A 10,418-nucleotide genomic window follows, 5' to 3' on the forward strand; every position below is an offset into this window, starting at 1 on the left:
AAAGTATGAGAGAAAGATCCCCCCTCCTTTTGTTGCTTCTTTTATTCTGTATTTTAATAAAATGTCAATCTTTTTTTTCCTTCACAGAAAGCCAGAACTGGGTCTAGTGAACAGCAGGCAAAAGCATCAGAAAATTTGCAGACATGTCTACTAAGAGGTTAGAAGTTAATGGGAAGCAGATGTAAACATATCATAGAAAATCATCATTGACGTTTCAACAGGTTCAACACCATGTTTACATTTGTTAGCTAGTGCGCTAACAGCTTTCAACACTAACCCAGAATGTGCAAAACCAAGGCGTTTTCTCACCAGCTTATCTCTTTGTCCACATGGTTGTTTGACATGTTCTAAGACACGTTATACAAGCAGTCGTGTTGTTGCAACTCTTCTACAAGCAATTCCTCCATCTCTACTGTTCAATGGACCTGCACAGCAGCTTGTGCTTGTTTCAAAAGTGCTCTCATCTACTTCCTTAGAAAACTCCATTACTCCCTTAAGGAGTAACTAATTGCGATAAAAATAGTAATGTGTTATGTTACTTTTTCTCACCTGGGCCGGACTTGTTTTTTATTCACTTTGGTACGATTTTCACATGTAAAGAGTATTTTCAAAAATCTTAGTACACAACTGTTATGTCGAGTTCACACACTGCACGGTTTTAGCCCTGATTTTCACTCACTGACAGATTTTGCGGAATTGCCGACAAATGCCTGAATGTGATGCGATCTGAGAGAATCGACGATGTGTCGCCAACGGCCATGAGATATTTGGCATGCTAAATATCTGGACCTGTCTGTGATTCAAAATCCTGCCGTGTGAAATGTGTTCTGACTGAAAATTACATCACGCTGACCTAGAGCCAATAAGAGAGCAAGATACAGGTAACACTACATGTAACACTTTACAATAACAGTACATGAATAACCATGAACTAATACCTGAGTTAATAGTTACTTCAACATGAACTCAAGATTAGTTAAGATACGAACTAATGAAGAGTGATCCTTAACTACGACAGGAGTCATAGGGATTCATGCATGAAAACAGCAGCCTTAACTATGCATTAATACATGTTTGTTAATTAATGCATTAATTAACATTTAGGGTAAACTAAATCAAACAGTCTCTATAAGAAGGAATAATACATATTTGGACTTTGAAATAAATTTAAACAATTTATTATTGTCAATTTAAACTACTGACATCAGCAGCTTCATTATAAACATCACTGAAAGGCACATGATTAGTTTGCCATTATTTTCACTTATCCTCCTTATCAAACATATAAAATACTAAATACACTATTTATCTTAAAAAGTCTTAATCTGTTTTGTGATATTCTTTCCTATCAAACTAAACTACTGTTACTTACATCAGTTCCTGAGGAATCGGTTCCCAAAAAAATAACCAAACAGGAAACATGAACTAAGGTCAGGGAGCGTTTGCTGGGATCAGATTCAGAAGTTCACTCTCCATCCAGACGCAGGCCGTGATCATACTGTACCTCCATTCTCTGACTTTTTGAAAAGTCACACAACATCACTTAACTGGGCTGAATACTTATATAGTTGTGTTAGTACATGTGTGTTTGATAGTAAGTTAATGATAATCATGAGCTGAATTTGGTAAGTAGTTAACAGTGAATTAATTATGATTGTGCCCCCTCAAGTAAAGTCATGACATAAGTATACATTAACAAACCATTAGTTGATGTTAGTATATGCTTAGCTAATAATGAGTTAATTATGATTGTGCCCCCTCAAGTAAAGTCATGACATGATGCACATATCACACATCATTAACTAATATATGAATTAACACTATAGAGTGCCATCCTTATTCCTTTACACCCCGGTACAAAAAAAAAAAAAAAAAAAAACTAAAATAAAAAGTATTTGTATTTTACTTTTATTTATATAATTAAACATATATGGACTTGAAAGCAAGCCATAAACATACCTGTAAAGACACACATAAGGCACATTGTAACAAGCTAATGCTAATCAAAGCATATACATTTAAATGACAAAAATACAAATACAGTTAATAACTGCACATAACCTCCTGAAAACCCCAATAAAACATACATGTAAATATGTCTTTAATTATTAATTCGGCTTACCAAAGCAGTCAACATTTATTAGTTTAAAATGGCAGCAACACAACAAACGCGCCAAGAGAACACCTAGCGTGCGCCACTAATGAGTGTCCCGCCAGAAACAAACCCTACATACTTTAGTTCCGGGAATAAACTATGACTATTTAGCTATGACTAAATATAAATGAACTGTAAAAATCAGAAAACAGTTTAGATCAAATTAAATTTATTAGTGGTAGTTAGTCTATTTTCCACATTTGATTAGACAGATCTATGTAATTAATGGCTAAATAATCATGTGCCATTGCAATTATTTGTCACAAAGCTGCAGATGGCAGATTATGATACTACAGTGTAAATTATGACAGTATTAAATCACGTTTAATTCAAATTCAGAGTACTTCTTGTTTACTCTTATGGAGGCTGATTTATTTAGTTTACCCCTAAATGTTAATTAATGCATTAATTAACAAACATGTATTAACGCATAGTTAAGGCTGCTGTTTTCATGCATGAATCCCTATTGAAGGGATGTTGAAGTAACTATTAATTTAGGTATTAGTTCATGGTTATTCATGTACTGTTATTGTAAAGTGTTACCTAAATATTTATATTTGTGATTACTTCTTACTGCTAACATAAAAAAAAAAAAAAAAAAAAAAAAAACTTTGCTGGGTTAATATTAGCTTAAATATACTTAACACTGCATTTTAGATTCATGTGCTAACTGGGGCATTGGGGTGCTCATTGGCGCCCCGTCCAGCTGGTGGTGCACTTTAAGTGACTGTGTAGATATTGATATTGTTGATAAAACATAAAATGACAAATAGGCTATAGATATTGCTTCTTTTTTGTAAATTGATCATTGGTCAAGTAATTTTATTGGTAATTTAGAGAAACAATTAACTTGTTCAATTTAATTTCTCAGTTGATATAACATTTCCAGTTGTACAAACCTCAATCCTTAAAGATGAAAGTCAAACAATCTCTTCAAAACTAAACCAAAACGTAAAAGATAATTCAGACTTCAGTTTCAAATGATTCACAAATCAGTTTATTTGTATAGCTTTTTGTATGTTTGTTTTTATTGACGATCATTCAATGACATAAATCAAGAAATCAATGTAACAATAATGGCAATAATATATCAATAATGTCTTGAATATTATTTCTGACATTGCAGATATTCAGCTCAGCAATGTACACGCATAATGAGAGGTATGAACAGTGTTAATAAAATAAGACTACAATCAAATATGTTTAATATGTGTTAACATGCTATAGTATTTATTTATTTATTTATTTATTTATTTTAATCAGTATTCAAAATACTATTCACTCACCAGAGTGTCTTTTTCAAATAGAGTCTAAACCTGCAAGAAAAATTATTCTCCTTGGAAAAACAGGAGATGGAAAAAGCAGCAGTGGAAATACTATTCTCAATAAAAAAAAGATTCACAACTGAATCTTCACCTGAATCTGTAACAGCTGATAGTGAAACAGGATTTGCGGTGGTTGATGGAAGATCAGTCACAGTTATTGACACACCTGGAATCTTTGACACACGTCTTGATGAGAAAGTCATCAAATCTCAGATCATTGGATCCATTATTGAATGTGCTCCAGCTGTTGATGCCCAAGTCATCGTTCTAAGGCCCCGTTTACACGTACATGGTTATTTTGAAAAACTGAGACATTTGGAAGCGTTTAGAGTAGCAGTCGCATTTATGTTGGTGCAAACTCTGCTCGTGTGTTTGCATTTGCATTTGCAAATACAGCTGCTCCATTATGTTGAGGAGCAGAGACGAATGAGTGCTCGGAAATCAGCAATTTTGCAACAACTTCGAATCACTTCAAGAGGAATGCGGGATTTTTTGGCTTACGTGGGCTTGAACTGCTCGTTACACTCTTGACGTCATACATACACGGGTACGTGTAAATGAAAACTTTTCTGAAAACTGACATGTGTGCACGATGTTATTTTTGAAACCGGAGAGGCTGAAATGTCCGTTTATGAAAATAGCCGCCCATGTGTAAACGTAGCCTAAAAGTTGAAAAGTACACAAGACAAGAAATAGAGATTCTGGATAAAATTGTTGAATATTGTGGAGAGAATACCTTTAAACATGCAGTGGTTTTATTCACTCATGGTGAAAAACTAGATGGTCAAACTATTGAAAAATATGTGAAGAATAGTCCAAAACTACAGGAGCTTGTAGATAAATGTCATTGACAATAAACACTGGAATGACTGTCACTCAGGGTACAGGAGCAACATGGTCCACATGAGAAAACTGATGGAGACCATCGACAAGATGGTGAAAAAGAATGGCTGCTACACCAATGAGCTAATGTCAAATGTAGATGAAGACATTCAAGAGGAGATGAATACTATGGACACAATTAATTTGTCTCCAGAAGTGAAGCGAGAGACAGTGATGAAGATTGTTTATAAAAAAATATCTCATTAGGTGTGCAGGAGTGACAACAGGGACACTGATTGGTGCTTTTATGGGCATCGGTGTCGCAGTGGGATCTGTCCTGACATTACTGAGAGTGGCTAAATTGAAAGAATCATTCAAAGCTCTGGCTACAACTGCAAATGCTGTAAGCAAATTAGCAGGTAAAGCAGCAGTGGCAGCAACAGCAGTAGCAACAGCAGGAGCAGGAACAGTAGCGGTGGAGGCAGGGATAGTAACAGGAGCAGCAGCTGCAGGAACAGTAACAGTGGAGGCAGGAGTTGCAGCAGGAGCCGGCATCGGAGCAGCAGCTGGTACAGGAATCGCTGCAGGTGTCATATTAGAGCTGCAGCTCTTGCAGGAGCTGTTGGCGGAGGAATCACTGGATACAAAGCAGCAGAAGAAGCTGATTCTGTGCTTGATGCCATTAAGATATCAGCTAAAGTTAATTATGAGAATGCAAAAAAGGTTGTTAGAAAGGCAGAAGAACTCCCTTCTAATGTTTATAAGAAGCTTCAGTAGAATTTCTTGAAATGAATTAAATGCAACAAATTGCTGTTGTAAATTCCATATTTTCATTTATATTTGTGTCTCTGGACCACAAAACCAGTCGTAAGGGTCTTTTTTAAATTAAGATTTTATAGATTATAAATAATGTATGGTTTTGGTTGATGTATGGTTTGTTAGGATAGGACAATATTTGGCTGAGATACAACTATTTGTAAATCTGGAATCTGGGGGTGCAAAAAAATCAAAATATTGAGAAAATCACCTTTAAAGTTGTCCATATGTCCTTTTCAATGCATATCCACTCATAAAAATATATATATTTTTGATATGTTTACGATAATAAATTTACAAAATATCTTTATGGAACTTCATGATCTTTACTTAATATCCTAATGATTTTTGGCATAAAAGATTTTGACATAAAAATGTATTGTTGGCTATTGCTACAAATACACCTATGGCACTCCTGACTGGTTTTGTGCTCCAGGGTCACATTTTATAGATCATTCACACACAGTGGCATCTCACACAGTGGCACCTGCAGCTGTACGGACCATGCATACCATGGCCGCTCATACTGAAACAATTTCCTTACAGTTTAATTATATTAACATAGACTGAATCAGTGATACCAATCATTAATTAAATATCCATTCTTGTAAGTCGGTTCTTTCTCTCCTGTAAATTGGCCAGACGCGTTTGCAATACAGTCTGAATCGATTTGCATTTGTTCAGACCGCACTCTCACTCCATCATCTGTAGCGATTTGCTCAGAATAACCAATAGGGCTGGGACAATACGTTGATTCTCGATTTGCGATAAGAATCTGGAGTGATTTTAATATTTTCAAAGTATCTCCATTCTGTCTCGAATCAAAACGGAGCTTAGATTTAAACAGCAGATGACACTGCGTGCTTTAGAAACACCCGTACTTTGCTTGCTTCCAGTTCCTTTACACACACCACTTAAACCATAAATAATCATTCATAAAGTTTAAAACAGTTGAAGTGTGTTTACATTAATCTCGCATCTTAAAAGCATTCTGAGCCGAGGTGCAAGTATTTAACCACTTTCATGACTTAACTGACTCTTCTTTGTGAACATTTGAATGTATAGTTAAAACTAGCCTATATTGCCATCTGCTGTTAAAACTAAGCTCAGAATCGATCCATAATCATTGCACCATGAGTACAGAATCAATGTATTGTCCCAGCTCTAATAACCAATAGTGTAACAGAGCTGGATGAAATGGATATTCACCTACAAACAACTGATACAAACTTTGACAGATAACTTTGGGAACATTTAGATGGCCTACTGTCTCACATCTTATAAAAGTGTTACATGAATGATAGATTTGTAGATTTAATATGAGCAAATATTGATTCTTTTGAGTTATTAAGTCCCCTATGTGCAGACCATCAGATGAACTGGATACTAGAACAATGTGCTCTTGCAAATTATAATTAATGAAGCTCTGTATCAAGTATCAAGGCATTATTTTGTTGCATTGCTCCCCTTCCATTAGTTTTACCTTCATTGCAAACAAGCAGTGATGTGTAACAAAAAAGTGATTGTAAAAGAGTGATTGGTTCACATTGCATGACCCAACATTAAGTTGTTCAAAATGTACACATATTCTTTTGCATTGCACAAACAAATTATGTTTAAGACATGCTTAATATTTTTATTATATTTCAATCAACATATTTAAAAGGGCATAATAATTATATTGATTAGTTTCAATATACTGTTACGGTTGGTGTTGTAAAGATGAAACATTCACGGCCTTCCACAGCAAAATGGGTATTTAATGATAGAGCGAAGAGAAACAACATTAACACATTGAATAACATATGAACAGACAAGGAGTGAAGGGAGTGAGGGGGGAGGTGGGCGCCCTGGAGACCTCATGCCGGTGCAGGGAGAGGCATGGGTAGGAGTGGAGGTCTCCAGGGCGGGTCCATGAGCCATGGTGGGTCAGGTGCAGCGGGCAGCCATGGCAGGTTAGGTGCAGCGGGCAGCCATGGCAGGTCAGGAGCCTTGGGCGGCCATGGCAAAGCCCCACCCACATGTGTGTCTCCCACATGTCCCCCACCCACAGGTACTTGCCCCCCCCCAAAAAAAAAAAAAAAAATACTTGGGGAGGTTTCGGATCATCTTGATGGGTCCCAGAAATATCGTGGAAATGTGGGTGGAGGAGCATGGCGCTAGCTTGGCGGCGCGTGGAGCGGCTGGCCCGGCGGCTGAGACTGGATAGGCGGGCTCGACGGCTGAGACTGGAGATGAGGGCTTGTTGAGGGCTGGAGCGACGGGCTCTGTAATAAAGTCTATCAACCAGCCAGCATCCTCTGGCGGCCCATGAAAGGCTGGAGCGGATTGCTCGGGGGCGGTGGCTGGAGCAGAAGGCTCGGCGGTGGCAACTGGCGGCCAGGACCATTGAAGCGGTATGTGCAGGATTCTGGGGTGAGGTGAGCTGGCTATGCCTGATATGTTGGTGATGGCACTGGACTGGGACTCTGGTTCCTTTGAATTTTACTGACTTCAAAGTTAGAACCATTTAAGGAGAGAATTAAATTTAGAGAATCGACTAAGGAAAAATTAGAGGCTGGTTCGTTATAATGAATTACGTCCCGGTCCAGTCCCATCAGAAACGTTAATACAGGCATCAGTCCAGCTCACCAAATTGGAAACCTCCAAACACTCCTCCACATACCTCTCCAACGGCCTGCCACCCTGCCGCAAATGGCAAAGTCTTTCGTCCGCCTGGAGAGACCCTTGACACTCGGGGATCAGGTAGATACCCATCTCTTGAATTGTGGAAGTCCAGCGGTTGGGTCTGTTCTTCTGTTACGGTTGGTGTTGTAAAGATGAAACATTCACGGCCTTCCACAGCAAAATGGGTATTTAATGATACAGCGAAGAGAAACAACATTAACACATTGAATAACATATAAGAACAGACAAGGAGTGAAGGGAGTGAGTCCATATATAAAGGGAGTGCAAACGAGGAAGTCCAGGTGATGATGATGAGTGATGATGGGGAGATGACGAGGGAAGTGAGTGCAGGTGTGGAGAACAGGAGGATCATGGGAATTGGAGTTCTGGAGACAAGGGATCTGTGACATATACTCAGAATATACTCAATATTCTTCATTTTTAACAACAACTTTTCGACATTTCAACACAAGCAGGACACAATTAATCGTACAAACAGAAATCTTTTTCCTAGCATTCTTTGCTACAGATTGTACAAGGAGAGTAAAGGACAATTATTTTGTGTATTTTTGTGTATTTATCACACACAAATATTATAGGAGGGATCTGTTATTGTTTTGATTTATGGGGTTTTCTGTAGTTATAGTTTTGGTGAAAGCAGAGCCAGTGGTTAAGTCAGGGATGGGTCAAGACTATAAGCTGCATGCTTAATTTGAAAAGCAATAGTGCAATGATAGTCTCTTAGTTACACATGTATGCACTTTTAGTGGATCACTTTTATGCCATTTGTTAAATTGCTTTCTTCGAATGATTTGAGTTACTTCAACTTTTTGAGGGGCTTTTAGTTTAATTGGTCATGTACTAAATGTAGTTATTCAGATCTACTTTTATTTTTACTTACAGTTACTCAATTCATAAGATATAAAGGAACATATAAGTTTATAGTAGAATGAAGATGTGATCATGCTGTGATTAGTGGGACACCTCATGCTAAAGGCTGTTGCTAATTGTTAATCTTAACCTTACTGAGTTTGTCTTAAATTGATTTTGCATATGTCTTACTAGTTCCGATCCACAGGTTGAGGAGGGCTATCCTTTTTGTGGAGTACAAGAAACTGGCTTCCATTTATTTTTTTTTTATTGTGTAAAATTACAGCCATTATTTTATAAAATGGAAGAATGGTGTCAAACCTTGAGGGAAATATTTATACCTGCAAGGTTAATTTTTGGGCCAAAGTACAGCAGAAGTAAAATGAGGAGTCATGTTTTATTAAACTTCTTATTTGGGCAAGCAAAGATGGCTTTATGGTTGTCAAGAAAAAGTAAATTGAATGATGAGGGATCAACTGATGCTATTTCAATATTGAAGGGATTAATAAAATCCTGTATTAGTGTAAGAATTGAAAATATCTAAAGATATTTTAAAATGAACAAAGACATTTGCTTTACTGTTTCAACCCCCTCTCTCTTGCTACAAGGGCCATTTGGAAGGCACAAAGGTGCTGATAGTGATCAAGGCCTGTAGGCCAAGATGTGTGAACATCGGGGGTCTACAAATGGTCACACCTTTAGTACAGTGGGGGAAGTTTTAATCTTCTGATTGGTCAGTTTGAATGTCTCACATTTGGGTTTAAGTCACATGGTCAAGGAAGGGATCTCTGGTACTCTGGTCTCTTTTTTATGCTCTTCTTTTCTTGGGCACTCTCTGGCCCTCTCTCTCTCTCTCTCTCTCTGTGTGTGTGTGTGCGCATGTGCGGATGTGTGGAAAATCTAGTAGAGAATGGTCAACAAACAATATCTCGAATTATTGAATCGGAAGAAGACAACAATGCTGAATCTGGTAAACTAAACGCGATGAATATGAATGTGGATGTTGAGGGTTCTGTGTTTGAATTGGAGGATTATTCGTTTAAAGCACCCCAAAAAAGAAAATCAAAGAAATGACATATAAGTAAACAGATTAAACGAACTGATGTTCAAGAAGTTAGCCATACTGAAACAGAAAATGACAGTGAAGTCTCTGAATGTAGCCTTACAGGTAGTTTACCTCAGAGCGGTTTTTGTAGTCGAGTATATAGTGTAGAAGACATCAAACATTTTTTGAAAGTAACAAAAAATGCAAGGAGAGTCAAAATTGAAGAGTTTTTTTCCTGATATATTGCAATTCATTGAGAAGTCAAAAACTTTCAGGAGTGAGAACCATTTCACTGATCAAGAAGTTTATCGTTTAAAAAAGATTCTTACCAGACTAAATGCTCAATCAGAACTTAATGAAAACAGTCAAAATAGTTAAGGGTTGTTTTTCTACACCATGTTTATTTTCTTTGTTATGGTGGGATGTTTCTTTTCATACTAATGGGTGTAGTAAATTTTGCTTCCTTAAATATTAATGGAGCAAGAGAAAGTAGGAAAAGGGCACAATTGTTTGAGATAATGGCACAAAAGAAGATTGATGTTTTATTCATACAAGAAACCCATAGTGATTTAACAAATGTTTCAGATTGGGCGATCGAGTTTAATGGTTTATCAGTTTTAAGTCATTCTACCTCGATGAGCGGTGGGGTTGCTATTTTGTTTACAAAAAGTTTTATACCTGCATCTTATGTAGTTGAGGAAATAATTAAAGGTAGGCT

At 37.1% G+C, this 10,418-nt stretch overlaps 1 pseudogene; it reads left to right on the plus strand.

Moving 5' to 3' along the window:
• The first annotated feature begins 4,127 nt into the window (after window positions 1-4,127).
• Window positions 4,128-5,089, plus strand: LOC137030687 (uncharacterized; annotated as a pseudogene).
• The last annotated feature ends 5,329 nt before the right edge of the window (window positions 5,090-10,418 follow it).

This window comes from Chanodichthys erythropterus, chromosome 11 (assembly GCF_024489055.1).
Source record: "Chanodichthys erythropterus isolate Z2021 chromosome 11, ASM2448905v1, whole genome shotgun sequence".
Lineage (NCBI taxonomy): Eukaryota > Metazoa > Chordata > Actinopteri > Cypriniformes > Xenocyprididae > Chanodichthys > Chanodichthys erythropterus.